The sequence below is a fragment of the Amia ocellicauda genome, unplaced genomic scaffold (genome assembly GCF_036373705.1).
Source record: "Amia ocellicauda isolate fAmiCal2 unplaced genomic scaffold, fAmiCal2.hap1 HAP1_SCAFFOLD_33, whole genome shotgun sequence".
NCBI classification, from domain to species: Eukaryota; Metazoa; Chordata; class Actinopteri; order Amiiformes; family Amiidae; genus Amia; species Amia ocellicauda.
Window position 1 is genome coordinate 77167 of NW_027102898.1, and position 18608 is coordinate 95774.

An 18608-nucleotide genomic window follows, 5' to 3' on the forward strand; every position below is an offset into this window, starting at 1 on the left:
GGCTACTTTCAACACCCTTTGCTGCACTGGTATATTTCCCTCTATTTTTCTTTTTTTTTTTTGCTGGCAGTTCCGTCAATACCCGCCAGCCTTTAAGAGACGTCATGCAGCCAGGCATCTTGGCTTGCGGCCACACCATCCTGAACGCGCCCGATCTCGTCAGATCTCGGAAGTTAACGGGTCAGGGCCTGGTCAGTACTTGGATGGGAGACCTCCTAGAAATACCAGGTGCTGCAAGCTTTTTACGTCTCCTGGGTAACTTCATCATAGCTCTTAATACTCTCTTTCAGTCTGTAGGAGATATTATTGAAGAATTGTACACGTACCCGGCTACTTTCAAAACCCTTTGCTGCACTGATATTTTTCCCTCCATTTTTCTTTTTATTTTATTTTTTTTCTGGAAGTTCCGTCAATATCCGCCAGCCTTTAAGAGACATCATGCAGCCAGGCCTCCTGGCTTGTAGTCACACCGTCCTGAACGCGCCCGATCATATCAGATTTCGGAAGCTAAACGGGGCAGGGCCTGGTCAGTACTTGGATGTGTGACCTCCTGGAAATACCAGGTGCTGCAAGCTTTTTACGTCTCCTGGGTAACTTCATCGTAGCTCTTAAAACTCTCTTTCTGTCTCCAGGAGATATAATTGAAGTACTGTACATGTACCCAGCTACTGTCAACATCCTTTGCTGCACTGATATTTTTCCATCCATTTTTCTTTTTTTTTTTTTTTTTTTTTTTTTGCTGGAAATTCCGTCATTACCCGCCATCCTTTAAGAGACATCATGCAGCCTGGTCTCTTGGCTTGCGGCCACACCGTCCTGAACGCGCCTGATCTCATCATATCTCGGAAGCTAAACGGGGCAGGGTCTGGCCAGTACTTGGTTGGGTGACCTCCTGGAAATACCAGGTGCTGCAAGCTTTTTACGTCTCCTGGGTAACTTCATCGTAGCTCTTAATACTCTCTTTCAGTCTGGAGGAGATATTATTGAAGAATTGTACACGTACACGGCTACTTTCAACAGCCTTTGCTGCACTGATATTTTTCCCTCCATTTTTCTTTTTTTTTTTTGCTGGAAGTTCGTCAATATCCGCCAACCTTTAAGAGACATCATGCAGCCAGGCCTCTCGGCTTGTGGCCACACCGTCCTGAATGCGCCCGATCTCGTAAGATCTCGGAAGGTAAAAGGGGCAGGGCCTGGTCAGTACTTGGATGGGTGACCTCCTGGAAATGCCTGGTGCTGCAAGCTTTTTTGTCTCCTGGGTAACTTCATCGTAGCTCTTAATACTCTCTTTCTGTCTGGAGGAGACATAATTGAAGTATTGTACACGTACCCAGCTACTGTCAACACCCTTTGCTGCACTGATATTTTTCCCTCCATTTTTCTTTTTATTTTATTTTTTTGCTGGAAGTTCCGTCAATATTCGCCAGCCTTTAAGAGACATCATGCAGCCAGGCCTCTTGGCTTGTAGTCACACCGTCCTGAACGCGCCCGATCATATCAGATTTCGGAAGCTAAACGGGGCAGGGCCTGGTCAGTACTTGGATGTGTGACCTCCTGGAAATACCAGGTGCTGCAAGCTTTTACGTCTCCTGGGTAACTTCATCGTAGCTCTTAAAACTCTCTTTCTGTCTCCAGGAGATATAATTGAAGAATTGTACACGTACCCGGCTACTTTCAACACCCTTTGCTGCACTGGTATTTTTCCCTCTATTTTTCTTTTTTTTTTTTGCTGGCAGTTCCGTCAATACCCGCCAGCCTTTAAGAGACATCATGCAGCCAGGCATCTTGGCTTGCGGCCACACCATCCTGAACGCGCCCGATCTCGTCAGATCTCGGAAGCTAAACGGGGCAGGACCTGGTCAGTACATGAATGTGAGACCTCCTTGAAATACCTCGTGCTGCAAGCTTTTACGTCTCCTGGGTAACTTTATCGTAGCTCTTAATACTCTCTATCTGTCTGGAGGAGATATAATTGAAGAATTGTACATGTACCCGGCTACTTTCAACACCCTTTGCTGCACTGATATTTTTCCCTCCCTTTTTCTATTTTTTTTTTTTTTTTTTTTGCTGGAAGTTCCGTCAATACTTGCCAGCCTTTAAGAGACATCATGCAGCCAGGTCTCTTGGCTTGCGGCCACACCGTCCTGAACGCGCCTGATCTCATCATATCTCGGAAGCTAAACGGGGCAGGGTCTGGCCAGTACTTGGTTGGGTGACCTCCTGGAAATACCAGGTGCTGCAAGCTTTTTACGTCTCCTGGTTAACTTCATCGTAGCTCTTAATACTCTCTTTCAGTCTGGAGGAGATATTATTGAAGAATTGTACACGTACCCGGCTACTTTCAACAGCCTTTGCTGCTCTGATATTTCTCCCTCCATTTTTCTTTTTTTTTTTTTTTTTTTTGCTGGAAGTTCCGTCAATACCCACCAGCCTAAAGAGACATCATGCAGCAGGGCCTCTTGGCTTTCGGCCACACCGTCCTGAACGCGCCCGATATCGTCAGATCTCGGAAGGTAAAAGGGGCAGGGCCTGGTCAGTACTTGGATGGGTGACCTCCTGGAAATACCTGGTGCTGCAAGCTTTTTTGTCTCCTGGGTAACTTCATCATAGCTCTTTGTACTCTCTTTCTGTCTGGAGGAGATATAATTGAAGTATTGTACACGTACACGGCTACTTTCAACAGCCTTTGCTGCACTGATATTTTTCCCTCCATTTTTCTTTTTTTTTTTTGCTGGAAGTTCGTCAATATCCGCCAACCTTTAAGAGACATCATGCAGCCAGGCCTCTCGGCTTGCAGCCAAACCGTCCTGAACGCCCCCGATCTCATCGGATCTTGGAATTTAAACGGGGCAGGGCCTGGTCAGTACTTGGATGGGTGACCTCCTGGAAATGCCAGGTGCTGCAAGCTTTTTACGTCTCCTGGGTAACTTCATCGTAGCTCTTAATACTCTCTTTCTGTCTGGAGGAGATATAATTGAAGAATTGTACACGTACCCGGCTACTTTCAAAACCCATTACTGCACTGATATTTTTCCCTCCATTTTTCTTTTTCTTTTTTTTTTTTTTTTTTTTTGCTGGAAGTTCCGTCAATACCCGCCAGCCATTAAGAGACATCATGCAGCCAGGCGTCTTGGCTTGCGGCCACACCGTCCTGAACGCGTCCGATCTCGTAAGATCTCGGAAACTGAGTGGGGCAGGACCTGGTCAGTACTTGGATGGGAGACCTCCTGGAAATACCAGGTGCTGCAAGCTTCTTACGTCTGCTGGGTAAGTTCATCGTAGCTCTTAATACTCTCTTTCTGTCTGGAGGAGATATAATTGAAGTATTGTACACGTTCCCGGCTACTTTCAACACCCATTGCTGCACTGATATTTTTCCCTCCATTTTTCTATTTTTTTTTTATTTTTTTTTCTTGGATGTTCCGTCAATACCCGCCAGCCTTTTAGAGACATCATGCAGCCAGGCCTCTAGGTTTGCGGCCACACCGTCCTGAACGCGCCCGATCTCATCAGATCTCGGAAGCTAAACGGGGCAAGACCTGGTCAGTACTTGAATGTGAGACCTCCTGGAAATACCTGGTGCTGCAAGCTTTTACGTCTCCTGGGTAACTTTATCGTAGCTCTTAATACTCTCTTTCTGTCTGGAGGAGATATAATTGAAGTATTGTACACGTACCCAGCTACTGTCAACACCCTTTGCTGCACTGATATTTTTCCATCAATTTTTTTATTTTTATTATTATTTATTTTTTCTGCTGGAAGTTCCGTCAATACCCGCCAACCTTTAAGAGACATCATGCAGCCAGGCGTCTTGGCTTGCGGCCACACCGTCCTGAACGCGCCCCATCTCGTCAGCTCTCGGAAGCTAAACTGGGCAGGGCCTGGTCATTACTTGAATGTGAGACCTTCTGGAAATTCCAGGCGCTGCAAGCTTTTTTCGTCACCTGGGGAACTTCGTCGTAGCTTTTAATACTCTCTTTCTGTCTGGAGGAGATTTAATTGAAGAATTGCACACGTACCTGGCTACTTTCAACACCCTTTGCGGCACTAATTTTTTTCCCTCCATTTTTCTTTTTTTCTTTTTTTTTTTTAATTTGCTGGAAGTTCCGTCAATACCCGCCAGCCTTTAAGAGACATCATGCAGCCAGGTCTCTCGGCTTGCGGCCACACCATCCTGAATGCGCCCGATCTCGTCAGATCTCGGAAGCTAAACGGGGCAGGGCCTGGTCAGTACTTGGATGGGAGACCTCCTAGAAATACCAGGTGCTGCAAGCTTTTTACGTCTCCTGGGTAACTTCATCGTAGCTCTTAATACTCTCTTTCTGTCTGCAGGAGATATAATTGAAGAATTGTACACGTACCCGGCTACTTTCAACACCCTTTGCTGCACTGGTATTTCTCCCTCCATTTCTCTTTTTTTTTTTTGCTGGATGTTCCGTCAAAACCCGCCAACCATTAAGAGACATCATGCAGCCCGGCCTCTTGGCTTGCAGCCACACCGTCCTGAACGCCCCCGATCTCATCAGATCTTGGAATTTAAACGGGGCAGGGCCTGGTCAGTACTTGGATGGGTGACCTCCTGGAAATGCCAGGTGCTGCAAGCTTTTTACGTCTCCTGGGTAACTTCATCGTAGCTCTTAATACTCTCTTTCTGTCTGGAGGAGATATAATTGAAGAATTGTACACGTACCCGGCTACTTTCAAAACCCATTACTGCACTGATATTTTTCCCTCCATTTTTCTATTTCTTTTTTTTTTTTTTTTTTTTGCTGGAAGTTCCGTCAATACCCGCCAGCCATTAAGAGACATCATGCAGCCAGGCCTCTCGGCTTGCGGCCACACCGTCCTGAACGCGCCCGATCTCGTCAGATCTCGGAAGCTAAACGGGGCAGGACCTGGTCAGTACTTGAATGTGAGACCTCCTGGAAATACCTGGTGCTGCAAGCTTTTACGTCTCCTGGGTAACTTCATCGTAGCTCTTAATACTCTCTTTCTGTCTGGAGGAGATATAATTGAAGTATTGTACACGTACCCGGCTACTTTCAACACCCATTGCTGCACTGATATTTTTCCCTCCATTTTTCTATTTTTTTTTTTTTTTTTTCTTTGATGTTCCGTCAATACCCGCCAGCCTTTTAGAGACATCATGCAGCCAGGCCTTTAGGTTTGCGGCCACACCGTCCTGAACGCGCCCGATCTCATCAGATCTCGAAAGCTAAACGGGGCAAGACCTGGTCAGTACTTGAATGTGAGACCTCCTGGAAATACCTGGTGCTGCAAGCTTTTACGTCTCCTGGGTAACTTTATCGAAGCTCTTAATACTCTCTTTCTGTCTGGAGGAGATATAATTGAAGTATTGTACACGTACCCAGCTACTGTCAACACCCTTTGCTGCACTGATATTTTTCCATCAATTTTTTTATTTTTATTATTATTTATTTTTTCTGCTGGAAGTTCCGTCAATACCCGCCAACCTTTAAGAGACATCATGCAGCCAGGCGTCTTGGCTTGCGGCCACACCGTCCTGAACGCGCCCCATCTCGTCAGCTCTTGGAAGCTAAACTGGGCAGGACCTGGTCATTACTTGAATGTGAGACCTTCTGGAAATTCCAGGCGCTGCAAGCTTTTTTCGTCACCTGGGGAACTTCGTCGTAGCTTTTAATACTCTCTTTCTGTCTGGAGGAGATTTAATTGAAGAATTGTACACGTACCTGGCTACTTTCAACACCCTTTGCGGCACTGATTTTTTTCCCTCCGTTTTTCTTTTTTTCTTTTTTTTTTTTTTTTTGCTGGAAGTTCCGTCAATACCCGCCAGCCTTTAAGAGACATCATGCAGCCACGCCTCTTGGCTTGCGGCCACACCGTCCTAAACGCCCCCAATCTCGTCAGATCTCGGAAGCTAAACGGGGCAGGGCCTGGTCAGTACTTGGATTGTTGACCTCCTGGAAATACCAGGTGCTGCAAGCTTTTTACGTCTCCTAGGTAACTTCATCGTAGCTCTTAATACTCTCTTTCAGTCGGGAGGAGATTTAATTGAAGAATTGTACACGTACCCGGCTACTTTCAACACCCTTTACTGCACAAATATTTTTCCCTCCATTTTTCTTTTTTCTTTTTTTTTTTGCTGGAAGTTCCGTCAATACCCTCCAGCCTTTAAGAGACATCATGCAGCCAGGCGTCTCGGCTTGTGGCCACACCGTCCTGAATGCGCCCGATCTCATCAGATCTCGGAAGCTAAATGGGGCAGGGCCTGGTCAGTATTTAGATGGGAGACCTCCTGGAAATACCAGGTGCTGCAAGCTTTTTACTTCTCCTGGGAAACTTTATCGTAGCTCTTAATACTCTCTTTCTGTCTGGAGGAGATATAATTGAAGTATTGTACACGTACCCGGCAACTTTCAACACCCTTTGCTGCACTGATATTTTTGCCTCCATTTTTCTTTTTCTTTTTTTTTTTTCTGCTGGAAGTTCCGTCAATACCCGCCAACCTTTAAGAGACATCATGCAGCCAGGCGTCTCGGCTTGTGGCCACACCGTCCTGAATGCGACCGATCTCGTCAGATCTCGGAAGCTAAACGGGGCAGTGCCTGGTCTGTACTTGGATGGGTGACCTCCTGGAAATACCAGGTGCTGCAAGCTTTTTACTTCTCCTGGGTAACTTTATCGTAGCTCTTAATACTCTCTTTCTGTCTGGAGGAGATATAATTGAAGTATTGTACACGTAACCGGCAACTTTCAACACCCTTTGCTGCACTGATATTTTTGCCTCCGTTTTTCTTTTTTTTTTTTTTTTGCTGGAAATTCCGTCAATACCCGCCAGCCTTTAAGAGACATCATGCAGCCAGGCATCTCGGCTTGCTGCCACACCATCTTGAACGCGCCCGATCTCGTCAGATCTCGGAAGCTAAACGGGGCAGGACCTGGTCAGTACTTGAATGTGAGACCTCCTGGAAATACCTGGTGCTGCAAGCTTTTACGTCTCCTGGGTAACTTTATCGTAGCTCTTAATACTCTCTTTCAGTCTGGAGGAGATATAATTGAAGAATTGTACACGTACCCGGCTACTTTCAACACCCTTTCCTGCACTGATATTTTTCCCTCCATTTTTCTATTTTTTTATTTTTTTTTTATGCTGGAAATTCCGTCAATACCCGCCAGCCTTTAAGAGACATCATGCAGCCAGGCGTCTCGGCTTGTGGCCACACCGTCCTGAACGCGCCCGATCTCGTCAGATCTCGGAAACTAAACGGGGCAGGACCTGGTCAGTACTTGGATGGGAGACCTCCTGGAAGTACCAGGTGCTGCAAGCTTTTTACGTCACCTGGGGAACTTCGTCGTAGCTTTTAATACTCTCTTTCTGTCTGGAGGAGATTTAATTGAAGAATTGTACACGTACCCGGCTACTTTCAACACCCTTTACTGCACAGATATTTTTCCCTCCATTTTTCTTTTTTCTTTTTTTTTTTTTGCTGGAAGTTCCATCAATACCCTCCAGCCTTTAAGAGACATCATGCAGCCAGGCTGCTTGGCTTGCGGCCACACCGTCCTGAACGCGGTCGATCTCATCAGATCTCGGAAGCTAAACGGTGCAGGGCCTCGTCAGTACTTGGATGGGTGACCTCCTGGAAATACCAGGTGCTGCAAGCTTTTTCGTCTCCTGGGTAACTTCATCGTAGCTCTTAATACTCTATTTCTGTCTGGAGGAGATATAATTGAAGAATTGTACACGTACCCGGCTACTTTCAACACCCTTTGCTGCACTGATATTTTTCCCGCCATTTTTATTTTTATTTTTTATTTTTTCTGGAAGTTCCATCAATATCCGCCAGCCTTTAAGAGACATCATGCAACCAGGCATCTCGGCTTGCGGACACACAGACCTGAACGCGCCCGATCTCGTCAGATCTCGGAAACGAAACGGGGCAGGACCTGGTCAGTACTTGGATGGGAGATCTCCTGGAAATACCAGGTGCTGCCAGCTTTTTACGTCTGCTGGGTAACTTTATCGTAGCTCTTGATACTCTCTTTCAGTCAGGAGGAGATATATTTGAAGTATTGTATACGTACCTGGCTACTTTCAACATCCTTTGCTGCACTGATATTTTTCCCTCCGTTTTCTTTTTTTTTTTTTTTGCTGGAAGTTCCGTCAATACCCGCCAACCATTAAGAGACATCATGCAGCCAGGCCTCTCGGCTTGTGTCCACACCGTTCTGAACGCGCTCGATCTCGTCAGATCGCGTAAGCTGAACGGGGCAGGTCCTGGTCAGTACTTGGATGGGTGACCTCCTGGAAATACCAGGTGCTGCAAGCTTTATACGTCTCTTGGGTAACTTCATCGTAGCTCGTAATACTCTCTTTCAGTCTGGAGGAGATATAACTGAAGAATTGTACACGTACCCGGCTACTTTCAACACTCTTTGCTGCACTGATATTTTTCCCTCCATTTTTCTTTTTTCTTTTTTTTTTTGCCGGAAGTTCCGTCAATACCCTCCAGCCTTTAAGAGACATCATGCAGCCAGCTCTCTAGGCTTGCGGCCACACTGACCTGAACGTGCCCGATCTTGTCAGATCTCGGAAGCTAAACGGGGCAGGGCCTGGTCAATACTTGGATGGGAGACCTCCTGGAAATACCTGGTGCTGCAAGCTTTTTAGTCTCCTGAGTAACTTCATTGTAGCTGTTAATACTCTCTTTCTGTCTGGAGGTGTTATAATTGAGGATTTGTACACGTACCCGGCTACTTTCAACACCATTTGCTGCACTGGTATTTTTCCCTCCATTTTTCTTTTTTTTGCTGGAAGTTCCGTCAATACCAGCCAGCCTTTAAGAGACATCATGCAGCCAGGCTTTTTGGCTTGCGGCCACACCGTCCTAAACGCGCCCGATCTTGTCAGATCTAGGAAGCAAAACGTGGCAGGACCTGGTCAGTATTTGGATTGGTGACCTCCTGGAAAAACTAGGTACTGCAAGCTTTTTACGTCTCCTGGGTAACTTCATCGTAGCTCTTAATACTCTCTATCTGTCTGGAGGAGATATAATTGAAGTATTGTACACGTACCCGGCTACTTTCAACATCCTTTGCTGCACTGATTTTTTTCCCTCCATTTTTCTTTTTTCTTTTTTATTTTGCTGGAAGTTCCGTCAATACCCTCCAGCGTTTAAGAGACATCATGCAGCCAGGCCTCTCGCTTGCGACCACACCGTCCTGAGCGCGACCGATCTCGTCAGACCCCGGAAGCTAAACGGGGCAGGGCCTGTTCAGTACTTGGAGGGGAGACCTCCTGGAAATACCAGGTGCTGCAAGCTTTTTACGTCCCCTGGGTAACTTCATCGTAGCTCTTAATACTCTCTTTCTGTCTGGAGGAGATATAATTAAAGAATTGTACACGTACCCGGCTACTTTCAACACCCTTTGCTGCACTGATATTTTTCCCTCCATTTTTTTTTTTTTTTTTTTTTTTTCTGGAAGTTCCGTCAATATCCGCCAGCCTTTAAGAGACATCATGCATCCAGGCATTTCGGCTTGTGGACACACATTCCTGAACGCACCCGATCTCGTCAGATCTCGAAAGCTAAACGGGCCAGGACCTGGTCAGTACTTGGATGGGAGATCTCCTGGAAATACCAGGTGCTGCCAGTTTTTACGTCTCCTGGGGAACTTCATCGTAGCTCTTAATACTCTCTTTCTGTCTGGAGGAGATATAATTGAAGAATTGTACACGTACCCGGCTACTTTCAACACCATTTGCTGCACTGGTATTTTTCCCTCCATTTTTTTATTTATTTCTTGCTGGAAGTTCCGTCAATACCCGCCAACCTTTAAGAGACATCATGCAGCCAGGCCTCTCGGCTTTTGGCCACACCGTCCTGAATGCGCCCGATCTCGTCAGATCTCGGAAGCTAAACGGGGCAGGACCTGGTCAGTACTTGAATGTGAGACCTCCTGGAAATACCTGGTGCTGCAAGCATTTACGTCTCCTTGGTAACTTTATCGTAGCTCTTAATACTCTCAATCTGTCTGGAGGAGATATAATTGAAGTATTGTACACGTACCCAGCTACTGTCAACACCCTTTGCTGCACTGATATTTTTCCATCCATTTTTCTTTTTTTTTTTTTTTTTTTTTGCTGGAAGTTCCGTCAATACCCGCCAGCCTTTAAGAGACATCATGCAGCCGGGCCTCTCAGCTTGTGGCCACACCGTCCTGAACGCGCCCGATCTCGTCAGATGTCGGAAGCTAAATGGGGCAGGGCCTGGTCAGTACTTGGATGGGTGACCTCCTGAAAATACCAGGTGCTGCAAGCTTTTTACGTCCCCTGGGTAACTTCATCGTAGCTCTTAATACTCTCTTTCAGTCTGGAGGAGATATAATTGAAGAATTGTACACGTACCCGGCTACTTTCAACATCCTTTGCTGCACTGATATTTTTCCCTCCATTTTTCTGTTTTCTTTTTTATTTTGCTGGAAGTTCCGTCAATACCCTCCAGCCTTTAAGAGACATCATGCAGCCAGGCCTCTTGGCTTGCGACCACACCGTCCTGAGCGCGCCCGATCTCGTCAGATCCCGGAAGCTAAACGGGGCAGGGACTGTTCAGTACTTGGATGGGAGACCTCCTGGAAATACCAGGTGCTGCAAGCTTCTTACGTCTCCTGATATTTTTCCCTCCATTTTTCTTTTTTCTTTTGTTTTTTGCTGGAAGTTCCGTCAATACCCGCCAGCCTTTTAGAGACATCATGCAGCCAGGTCTCTTGGCTTGCGGCCACACCGTCCTGAACGCACCCGATCTCGTCAGATGTTGGAAGCTAAATGGGGCAGGACCTGGTTAGTACTTGGATGGGTGACCTCCTGGAAATACCAGGTGCTGCCAGCTCTTTACGTCTCCTGGGTAACTTCATCGTAGCTCTTAATTCTCTCTTTCTGTCTGGAGGAGATATAATTGAAGTATTGTACACATACCCGGCTTCTTTCAACACCCTTTGCTGCACTGGTATTTTTCCCTTCATTTCTCTTTTTTTTTTTTTGCTGGAAGTTCCGTCAATACCCGTCAGCCTTTAAGAGACATCATGCAGCCAGGCCTCTCGGCTTGAGGCCACACCGTCCTGAAGACGCAAGATCTCGTCAGATCTCGGAAGAAAAACTGGGCAGGGCCTGGTCAGTAATTTGATGGGTGACCTCCTGGAAATACCAGGTGATGCAAGCTTTTTACATCTCCTGGGTAACTTCAGCGTAGCTCTTAATACTCTCTTTCAGTCTGGAGGAGATATAATTGAAGAATTGTACACGTACACGGCTACTTTCAACACCCTTTGCTGCACTGATATGTTTCCCTCCATTTTTCTTTTTTTTTTTTTTTTTTGCTGGAAGTTCCGTCAATACCCGCCAACCATTAAGAGACATCATGCAGCCAAACCTCTTGGCTTGCAGCCACACCGTCCTGAACGCCCCCGATCTCGTCAGATCTCGGAAGCTAAGTTGGGCAGGGCCTAGACAGTACTTGGATGGGTGACCTCCTGGAAATACCAGGTGCTGCAAGCTTTTTACGTCTCCTGGGGAACTTCATCGTAGCTCTTAATACTCTCTTTCTGTCTGGAGGAGATATAATTGAAGAATTGTACACGTACCCGACTACTTTCAACACCATTTGCTGCACTGGTATTTTTCCCTCCATTTTTTTATTTATTTCTTGCTCGAAGTTCCGTCAATACCCGCCCGCCTTTAAGAGACATCATGCAGCCGGGCCTCTCAGCCTGCGGCCACACCGTCCTGAACGCGCCTGATCTCGTCAGATCTCGGAAGCTAAACGGGGCAGGGCCTGGTCAGTACTTGGATGGGTGACCTCCTGGAAATACCAGGTGCTGCAAGCATTTTACGTCCCCTGGGTAACTTCATCGTAGCTCTTAATACTCTCTTTCTGTCTGGAGGAGATATAATTGAAGTATTGTACACGTACCAGGCTACTTTCAACACCCTTTGCTGCACTGATATTGTTCCCTCCATTTTTCTATTTTCTTTTTTTTTTTGCTGTAAGGTCCATCAATACCCTCCAGCCTTTAAGAGACATCATGCAGCCAGGACTCTTGGCTTGCGGCCACACCGTCCTGAACGTGCCCGATCTCGTCAGATCTCAGAGGCTAAACGGCGCAGGGCCTGGTCAGTACTTGGATGGGTGACATCCAGGAAATACCAGGTGCTGCAAGCTTTTTACGTCTCCTGGGTAACTTCATCGTAGCTCTTAATACTCTCTTTCTGTCTGGAGGAGATATAATTGAAGAATTGTACACGTACCCGGCTACTTTCAACACCCTTTGCTGCACTGATATTTTCCCTCCATTTTTCTTTTTTCTTTTTTTTTTTGCTGGAAGTTTTGTCGATACCCTCCAGCCTTTAAGAGACATCATGCAGCCAGGATTCTCGGCTTGCGGCCACACCGTCCTGAACGCGCCCGATCTCGTCAGATCTGGGAAGCTAAACGGGCCAGGGCCTGGTCAGTACTTGGATGGGAGATCTCCTGGAACTACCAGGTGCTGCCTGCTTTTTACGTCTCGTGGGGAACTTCATCATAGCTCTTAATACTCTCTTTCTGTCTGGAGGAGATATAATTGAAGAATTGTACACATACCCGGCTACTTTCAACACCCTTTGCTGCACTGGTATTTTTCCCTCTATTTTTCTTTTTCTTTTTGCTGGCAGTTCCGTCAATACCCGCCAACCTTTAAGAGACATCATGCAGCCAGGCGTCTTGGCTTGCGGCCACGCAGTCCTGAACGCGCCCGATCTCGACAGATCTCGGAAGGTAAACTGGGCAGGGCCTAGTCAGTACTTGGATGGGAGACCTCCTGGAAATACCAGGTGCTGCAAGCTTTTTACGTCTCCTGGGTAACTTCATCGTTGCTCTTAATACTCTCTTTCTGTCTGGAGGAGATATAATTGAAGTATTGTACACGTACCCGGCTACTTTCAACACCATTTCCTGCACTGATATTTTTCCCTCCATTTTTCGTTTTTTTTTTTGGATGTTCCGTCAATACCCGCCAACCTTTAAGAGACATCATGCAGCCAGGTCTCACGGCTTGTGGCCACACCGTCCTGAATGCGCCCGATCTCGTCAGATCTCGAAAGCTAAACGGGGCAGGGCCTGGTCAGTACTTGGATGGGAGACCTCCTTGAAATACCAGGTGCTGCAAGCTTTTTACGTCTCCTGGGTAACTTCATCGTAGCTCTTAATACTCTCTTTCTGTCTGGAGGAGAAATAATTGAAGTATTGTACACGTACCCGGCTACTTTCAACACCCTTTGCTGCACTGATATTTTTCCCTCCATTTTTCTTTTTCTTTTTTCTTTTTTCTGGAAGTTCCGTCTATATCCGCCAGCCTTTAAGATACATCATGCAACCAGGCCTCTCGGATTGCGGACACACAGTCCTGAATGCTCCCGATCTCTTCAGATCTCGGAAACTAAACGGGGAAGGACCTGGTCAGTACTTGGATGGGTGACCTCCTGGAAATACCAGGTGCTGCAAGCTTTTTTCGTCTCCTGGGTAACTTCATCGTAGCTCTTAATACTCTCTTTCTGTCTGGAGAAGATATAATTGAAGTATTGTACACGTACCCGGCTACTTTCAACACCCTTTGCTGCACTGATATTTTTCCATCCATTTTTCTTTTTTCTTTTTTTTTTTTGCTGGAAGTTCCGTCAATACCCTCCAGCCTTTAAGAGACATCATGCAGCCAGGCCGCTTGGCTTGCAGCCACACCGTCTTAAACGTGCCTGATCTCGTCAGATCTCGGAAGCTAATCGCGGCAGGGCCTGTTCAGTACTTGGATGGGTGACCTCCTGGAAATACCAGGTGCTGCAAGCTTTTTTCGTCTCCTGGGTAACTTTATCGTAGCTCTTAATACTCTTTCTGACTGGAGGAGATATAATTGAAGTATTCTACACGTACCCGGCTACTTTCAACACCCTTTGCTGCACTGATATTTTTCCCTCCATTTTTCTATTTATTTTTTATTCTTTCTGGAAGTTCCGTCTATATCCGCCAGCCTTTAAGAGACATCATGCTACCAGGCCTCTCGGCTTGCGGACACGCAGTCCTGAACGCGCCCGATCTCATCAGATCTCGGAAACTAAACGGGGAAGGACCTGGTCTGTACTTGGATGGTAGATCTCCTGGAAATACCTGGTGCTGCAAGCTTTTACGTCTCCTGGGTAACTTTATCGTAGCTCTTAATACTCTCTATCTTTCTGGAGGAGATATAATTGAAGTATTGTACACGTTCCCAGCTACTGTCAACACCCTTTGCTGCATTGATATTTTTCCATCCATTTTTCTTTTTTTTTTTTTTTTTTTTGCTGGAAGTATCATCAATACCGGCCAACCTTTAAGAGACATCATGCAGCCAGGCCTCTCGGCTTGTGGCCACACCGTCCTGAATGCGCCCGATCTCGTCATATCTCGGAAGCTAAACGGGGCAGGGCCTGGTCAGTACTTGGATGGGAGACCTCCTGGAAATACCAGGAGCTGCAAGCTTTTTACGTCTCCTGGGTAACTTCATCGTAGCTCTTAATACTCTCTTTCTGTTTGGAGGAGATATAATTGAAGTATTGTACACATACCCGGCTTCTTTCAACACTCTTTGCTGCACTGGTATTTTTCCCCTTAATTTTTCTTTTTTTTTTGTTGGAAGTTCCGTCAATACCCTCCAGCCTTTAAGAGACATCATGCAGCCAGGCCTCTTGGCTTGCGGCCACACCGTCCTGAACGTGCCCCATCTCGTCAGATCTCGGAAGGTAAACTGGGCAGGGCGTGGTCAGTACTTGGATGGGTGACCTCCTGGAAATACCTGGTGCTGCAAGCTTTTTACGTCTCCTGGGTAACTTCATCGTAGCTCTTAATACTCTCTTTCTGTCTGGAGGAGATATAATTGAAGTATTGTACACGTACCCGGCTACTTTCAACACCATTTCCTGCACTGATATTTTTCCCTCCATTTTTCTTTTTTTTTTTTGGATGTTCCGTCAATACCCGCCAACCTTTAAGAGACATCATGCAGCAAGGTCTCACGGCTTGTGGCCACACCGTCCTGAATGCGCCCGATCTCGTCAGATCTCGGAAGCTAAACGGGGCAGGGCCTGGTCAGTACTTGGATGGGAGACCTCCTTGAAATACCAGGTGCTGCAAGCTTTTTACGTCTCCTGGGTAACTTCATCGTAGCTCTTAATACTCTCTTTCTGTCTGGAGGAGATATAATTGAAGTATTGTACACGTACTCGGCTACTTTCAACTCCCTTTGCTGCACTGATATTTTTCCCTCCATTTTTCTTTTTCTTTTTTCTTTTTTCTGGAAGTTCAGTCTATATCCGCCAGCCTTTAAGAGACATCATGCAACCAGGCCTCTCGGATTGCGGACACACAGTCCTGAATGCTCCCGATCTCGTCAGATCTCGGAAACTAAACGGGGAAGGACCTGGTCAGTACTTGGATGGGTGACCTCCTGGAAATACCAGGTGCCGCAAGCTTTTTTCGTCTCCTGGGTAACTTCATCGTAGCTCTTAATACTCTCTTTCTGTCTGGAGAAGATATAATTGAAGTATTGTACACGTACCCGGCTACTTTCAACACCCTTTGCCTCACTGATATTTTTCCCTCCATTTTTCTTTTTTCTTTTTTTTTCTTGCTGGAAGTTCCGTCAATACCCTCCAGCCTTTAAGAGACATCATGCAGCCAGGCCGCTTGGCTTGCAGCCACACCGTCTTAAACGTGCCTGATCTCGTCAGATCTCGGAAGCTAATCGCGGCAGGGCCTGTTCAGTACTTGGATGGGTGACCTCCTGGAAATACCTGGTGCTGCAAGCTTTTACGTCTCCTGGGTAACTTTATCGTAGCTCTTAATACTCTCTTTCTGTCTGGAGAAGATATAATTGAAGTATTGTACACGTACCCGGCTACTTTCAACACCCTTTGCCTCACTGATATTTTTCCCTCCATTTTTCTTTTTTCTTTTTTTTTTTTGCTGGAAGTTCCGTCAATACCCTCCAGCCTTTAAGAGACATCATGCAGCCAGGCCGCTTGGCTTGCAGCCACACCGTCTTAAACGTGCCTGATCTCGTCAGATCTCGGAAGCTAATCGCGGCAGGGCCTGTTCAGTACTTGGATGGGTGACCTCCTGGAAATACCTGGTGCTGCAAGCTTTTACGTCTCCTGGGTAACTTTATCGTAGCTCTTAATACTCTCTTTCTGTCTGGAGAAGATATAATTGAAGTATTGTACACGTACCCGGCTACTTTCAACACCCTTTGCCTCACTGATATTTTTCCCTCCATTTTTCTTTTTTCTTTTTTTTTTTTGCTGGAAGTTCCGTCAATACCCTCCAGCCTTTAAGAGACATCATGCAGCCAGGCCGCTTGGCTTGCAGCCACACCGTCTTAAACGTGCCTGATCTCGTCAGATCTCGGAAGCTAATCGCGGCAGGGCCTGTTCAGTACTTGGATGGGTGACCTCCTGGAAATACCTGGTGCTGCAAGCTTTTACGTCTCCTGGGTAACTTTATCGTAGCTCTTAATACTCTCTTTCTGTCTGGAGAAGATATAATTGAAGTATTGTACACGTACCCGGCTACTTTCAACACCCTTTGCCTCACTGATATTTTTCCCTCCATTTTTCTTTTTTCTTTTTTTTTTTTGCTGGAAGTTCCGTCAATACCCTCCAGCCTTTAAGAGACATCATGCAGCCAGGCCGCTTGGCTTGCAGCCACACCGTCTTAAACGTGCCTGATCTCGTCAGATCTCGGAAGCTAATCGCGGCAGGGCCTGTTCAGTACTTGGATGGGTGACCTCCTGGAAATACCTGGTGCTGCAAGCTTTTACGTCTCCTGGGTAACTTTATCGTAGCTCTTAATACTCTCTATCTTTCTGGAGGAGATATAATTGAAGTATTGTACACGTTCCCAGCTACTGTCAACACCCTTTGCTGCACTGATATTTTTCCATCCATTTTTCTTTTTTTTTTTTTTTTTTTTGCTGGAAGTATCATCAATACCGGCCAACCTTTAAGAGACATCATGCAGCCAGGCCTCTCGGCTTGTGGCCACACCGTCCTGAATGCGCCCGATCTCGTCATATCTCGGAAGCTAAACGGGGCAGGGCCTGGTCAGTACTTGGATGGGAGACCTCCTGGATATACCAGGAGCTGCAAGCTTTTTACGTCTCCTGGGTAACTTCATCGTAGCTCTTAATACTCTCTTTCTGTTTGGAGGAGATATAATTGAAGTATTGTACACATACCCGGCTTCTTTCAACACTCTTTGCTGCACTGGTATTTTTCCCCTTCATTTTTCTTTTTTTTTTGTTGGAAGTTCCGTCAATACCCTCCAGCCTTTAAGAGACATCATGCAGCCAGGCCTCTTGGCTTGCGGCCACACCGTCCTGAACGTGCCCCATCTCGTCAGATCTCGGAAGCTAAACGCGGCAGGGCCTGGTCAGTACTTGGATGGGTGACCTCCTGGAAATACCTGGTGCTGCAAGCTTTTTACGTCTCCTGGGTAACTTCATCGTTGCTCTTAATACTCTCTTTCTGTCTGGAGGAGATATAATTGAAGTATTGTACACGTACCCAGCTACTGTCAACACCCTTTGCTGCACTGATATTTTTCCATCCATTTTTCTTTTTTTTTTTTTTTTTTTTTGCTGGAAGTTCCGTCAATACCCGCTAACCTTTAAGAGACATCATGCAGCCAGGCCTTTCGGCTTGCGGACACGAAGTCCTGAACGCGCCCGATCTCGTCAGATCTCGGAAACTAAACGGGGCAGGGCCTGGTCAGTACTTGGATGGGAGATCTCCTGGAAATACCAGGTGCTGCCAGCTTTTTACGTCTCCTGGGGAACTTCATCGTAGCTCTTAATACTCTCTTTCTGTCTGGAGAAGACATAATTGAAGAATTGTACACGTACCCGGCTACTTTCAACACCCTTTGCTGCACTGGTATTTTTCCCTCTATTTTTCTTTTTTTTTTTTGCTGGCAGTTCCGTCAATACCCTCCAGCCTTTAGGAGACATCATGCAGCCAGGCCTCTTGGCTTGCAAGCACACCGTCCTGAACGTGCCCCATCTCGTCAGATCTCGGAAGCTAAACGGGGCAGGGCCTGGTCATTACTTGAATGTGGGACCTCCTGGAAATACCTGGTGCTGCAAGCATTTTACGTCTCCTGGGTAACTTTATCGTAGCTCTTAATACTCTCTTTCTGTCTGGAGGAGATATAATTGAAGTATTGTACACGTACCCGGCTACTTTCAACACCCTTTGCTGCACTGGTATTTCTCCCTCCATTTCTCTTTTTTTTTTTTGCTGGCAGTTCCGTCAATACCCGCCAGCCTTTAAGAGACATCATGCAGTCAGGCATCTCGGCTTGCGGCCACACCGTCCTGAACGCGCCCGATCTCGTCAGATCTCGGAAACTAAACGGGGCAGGACCTGGTCAGTACTTGGATGGGAGATCTCCTGGAAATACCAGGTGCTGCCAGCTTTTTACGTCTTCTGGGGAACTTCATCGTAGCTCTTAATACTCTCTTTCTGTCTGGAGAAGATATAATTGAAGAATTGTACACGTACCCGG

General features: G+C 46.5%; 6 non-coding genes and 50 pseudogenes across 6 annotated transcripts; all 56 read left to right on the forward strand.

Moving 5' to 3' along the window:
- Positions 1–122: 122 nt before the first annotated feature.
- On the forward strand, positions 123–240 carry LOC136731733 (uncharacterized; annotated as a pseudogene).
- Positions 241–456: 216 nt separating this feature from the next.
- On the forward strand, positions 457–575 carry LOC136732038 (uncharacterized; annotated as a pseudogene).
- Positions 576–798: 223 nt separating this feature from the next.
- Positions 799–917, forward strand: LOC136731965 (uncharacterized; annotated as a pseudogene).
- A 209-nt stretch (positions 918–1126) lies between these two features.
- On the forward strand, positions 1127–1245 carry LOC136731872 (uncharacterized; annotated as a pseudogene).
- Positions 1246–1460: 215 nt separating this feature from the next.
- LOC136732040 (uncharacterized) lies at positions 1461–1579 on the forward strand (annotated as a pseudogene).
- A 209-nt stretch (positions 1580–1788) lies between these two features.
- LOC136731320 (uncharacterized) lies at positions 1789–1907 on the forward strand (annotated as a pseudogene).
- Positions 1908–2126: 219 nt separating this feature from the next.
- Positions 2127–2245, forward strand: LOC136731966 (uncharacterized; annotated as a pseudogene).
- Positions 2246–2462: 217 nt separating this feature from the next.
- LOC136731214 (uncharacterized) lies at positions 2463–2581 on the forward strand (annotated as a pseudogene).
- Positions 2582–2789: 208 nt separating this feature from the next.
- On the forward strand, positions 2790–2908 carry LOC136731861 (uncharacterized; annotated as a pseudogene).
- Positions 2909–3133: 225 nt separating this feature from the next.
- On the forward strand, positions 3134–3252 carry LOC136731188 (uncharacterized; annotated as a pseudogene).
- Positions 3253–3472: 220 nt separating this feature from the next.
- Positions 3473–3591, forward strand: LOC136732008 (uncharacterized; annotated as a pseudogene).
- Positions 3592–3814: 223 nt separating this feature from the next.
- On the forward strand, positions 3815–3933 carry LOC136731505 (uncharacterized; annotated as a pseudogene).
- Positions 3934–4156: 223 nt separating this feature from the next.
- LOC136731693 (5S ribosomal RNA) lies at positions 4157–4275 on the forward strand. The gene has a single exon (XR_010809681.1). It is a non-coding gene; the product is annotated as a 5S ribosomal RNA (ribosomal RNA).
- A 210-nt stretch (positions 4276–4485) lies between these two features.
- LOC136731748 (uncharacterized) lies at positions 4486–4604 on the forward strand (annotated as a pseudogene).
- Positions 4605–4828: 224 nt separating this feature from the next.
- Positions 4829–4947, forward strand: LOC136731824 (uncharacterized; annotated as a pseudogene).
- A 217-nt stretch (positions 4948–5164) lies between these two features.
- On the forward strand, positions 5165–5283 carry LOC136731182 (uncharacterized; annotated as a pseudogene).
- A 223-nt stretch (positions 5284–5506) lies between these two features.
- On the forward strand, positions 5507–5625 carry LOC136731494 (uncharacterized; annotated as a pseudogene).
- Positions 5626–5848: 223 nt separating this feature from the next.
- On the forward strand, positions 5849–5967 carry LOC136731205 (uncharacterized; annotated as a pseudogene).
- Positions 5968–6183: 216 nt separating this feature from the next.
- Positions 6184–6302, forward strand: LOC136731670 (5S ribosomal RNA). Its single transcript, XR_010809659.1, has one exon. It is a non-coding gene; the product is annotated as a 5S ribosomal RNA (ribosomal RNA).
- A 218-nt stretch (positions 6303–6520) lies between these two features.
- On the forward strand, positions 6521–6639 carry LOC136731939 (uncharacterized; annotated as a pseudogene).
- Positions 6640–6853: 214 nt separating this feature from the next.
- LOC136732013 (uncharacterized) lies at positions 6854–6972 on the forward strand (annotated as a pseudogene).
- Positions 6973–7191: 219 nt separating this feature from the next.
- Positions 7192–7310, forward strand: LOC136731806 (uncharacterized; annotated as a pseudogene).
- A 218-nt stretch (positions 7311–7528) lies between these two features.
- On the forward strand, positions 7529–7647 carry LOC136732045 (uncharacterized; annotated as a pseudogene).
- Positions 7648–7862: 215 nt separating this feature from the next.
- Positions 7863–7981, forward strand: LOC136731470 (uncharacterized; annotated as a pseudogene).
- Positions 7982–8193: 212 nt separating this feature from the next.
- LOC136731416 (uncharacterized) lies at positions 8194–8312 on the forward strand (annotated as a pseudogene).
- A 216-nt stretch (positions 8313–8528) lies between these two features.
- LOC136732020 (uncharacterized) lies at positions 8529–8647 on the forward strand (annotated as a pseudogene).
- A 205-nt stretch (positions 8648–8852) lies between these two features.
- On the forward strand, positions 8853–8971 carry LOC136731563 (uncharacterized; annotated as a pseudogene).
- Positions 8972–9186: 215 nt separating this feature from the next.
- Positions 9187–9305, forward strand: LOC136731343 (uncharacterized; annotated as a pseudogene).
- A 215-nt stretch (positions 9306–9520) lies between these two features.
- LOC136731441 (uncharacterized) lies at positions 9521–9639 on the forward strand (annotated as a pseudogene).
- Positions 9640–9848: 209 nt separating this feature from the next.
- Positions 9849–9967, forward strand: LOC136731190 (uncharacterized; annotated as a pseudogene).
- Positions 9968–10185: 218 nt separating this feature from the next.
- Positions 10186–10304, forward strand: LOC136731784 (uncharacterized; annotated as a pseudogene).
- Positions 10305–10520: 216 nt separating this feature from the next.
- On the forward strand, positions 10521–10639 carry LOC136731239 (uncharacterized; annotated as a pseudogene).
- A 113-nt stretch (positions 10640–10752) lies between these two features.
- On the forward strand, positions 10753–10871 carry LOC136731937 (uncharacterized; annotated as a pseudogene).
- Positions 10872–11082: 211 nt separating this feature from the next.
- Positions 11083–11201, forward strand: LOC136731460 (uncharacterized; annotated as a pseudogene).
- A 216-nt stretch (positions 11202–11417) lies between these two features.
- Positions 11418–11536, forward strand: LOC136731708 (5S ribosomal RNA). The gene has a single exon (XR_010809696.1). It is a non-coding gene; the product is annotated as a 5S ribosomal RNA (ribosomal RNA).
- Positions 11537–11746: 210 nt separating this feature from the next.
- On the forward strand, positions 11747–11865 carry LOC136731634 (5S ribosomal RNA). The gene has a single exon (XR_010809626.1). It is a non-coding gene; the product is annotated as a 5S ribosomal RNA (ribosomal RNA).
- Positions 11866–12081: 216 nt separating this feature from the next.
- On the forward strand, positions 12082–12200 carry LOC136731349 (uncharacterized; annotated as a pseudogene).
- A 215-nt stretch (positions 12201–12415) lies between these two features.
- On the forward strand, positions 12416–12534 carry LOC136731378 (uncharacterized; annotated as a pseudogene).
- Positions 12535–12743: 209 nt separating this feature from the next.
- Positions 12744–12862, forward strand: LOC136731260 (uncharacterized; annotated as a pseudogene).
- Positions 12863–13069: 207 nt separating this feature from the next.
- On the forward strand, positions 13070–13188 carry LOC136731679 (5S ribosomal RNA). The gene has a single exon (XR_010809668.1). It is a non-coding gene; the product is annotated as a 5S ribosomal RNA (ribosomal RNA).
- A 216-nt stretch (positions 13189–13404) lies between these two features.
- On the forward strand, positions 13405–13523 carry LOC136731304 (uncharacterized; annotated as a pseudogene).
- Positions 13524–13740: 217 nt separating this feature from the next.
- Positions 13741–13859, forward strand: LOC136732037 (uncharacterized; annotated as a pseudogene).
- Positions 13860–14073: 214 nt separating this feature from the next.
- Positions 14074–14192, forward strand: LOC136731475 (uncharacterized; annotated as a pseudogene).
- Positions 14193–14409: 217 nt separating this feature from the next.
- On the forward strand, positions 14410–14528 carry LOC136731897 (uncharacterized; annotated as a pseudogene).
- A 209-nt stretch (positions 14529–14737) lies between these two features.
- LOC136731183 (uncharacterized) lies at positions 14738–14856 on the forward strand (annotated as a pseudogene).
- Positions 14857–15063: 207 nt separating this feature from the next.
- LOC136731549 (5S ribosomal RNA) lies at positions 15064–15182 on the forward strand. Its single transcript, XR_010809556.1, has one exon. It is a non-coding gene; the product is annotated as a 5S ribosomal RNA (ribosomal RNA).
- A 216-nt stretch (positions 15183–15398) lies between these two features.
- Positions 15399–15517, forward strand: LOC136731221 (uncharacterized; annotated as a pseudogene).
- Positions 15518–15734: 217 nt separating this feature from the next.
- On the forward strand, positions 15735–15853 carry LOC136732047 (uncharacterized; annotated as a pseudogene).
- A 216-nt stretch (positions 15854–16069) lies between these two features.
- On the forward strand, positions 16070–16188 carry LOC136732048 (uncharacterized; annotated as a pseudogene).
- Positions 16189–16404: 216 nt separating this feature from the next.
- LOC136732049 (uncharacterized) lies at positions 16405–16523 on the forward strand (annotated as a pseudogene).
- Positions 16524–16739: 216 nt separating this feature from the next.
- On the forward strand, positions 16740–16858 carry LOC136732051 (uncharacterized; annotated as a pseudogene).
- A 217-nt stretch (positions 16859–17075) lies between these two features.
- Positions 17076–17194, forward strand: LOC136732056 (uncharacterized; annotated as a pseudogene).
- Positions 17195–17403: 209 nt separating this feature from the next.
- On the forward strand, positions 17404–17522 carry LOC136731925 (uncharacterized; annotated as a pseudogene).
- A 219-nt stretch (positions 17523–17741) lies between these two features.
- On the forward strand, positions 17742–17860 carry LOC136731511 (uncharacterized; annotated as a pseudogene).
- Positions 17861–18070: 210 nt separating this feature from the next.
- LOC136731546 (uncharacterized) lies at positions 18071–18189 on the forward strand (annotated as a pseudogene).
- A 210-nt stretch (positions 18190–18399) lies between these two features.
- Positions 18400–18518, forward strand: LOC136731955 (uncharacterized; annotated as a pseudogene).
- The last annotated feature ends 90 nt before the right edge of the window (positions 18519–18608 follow it).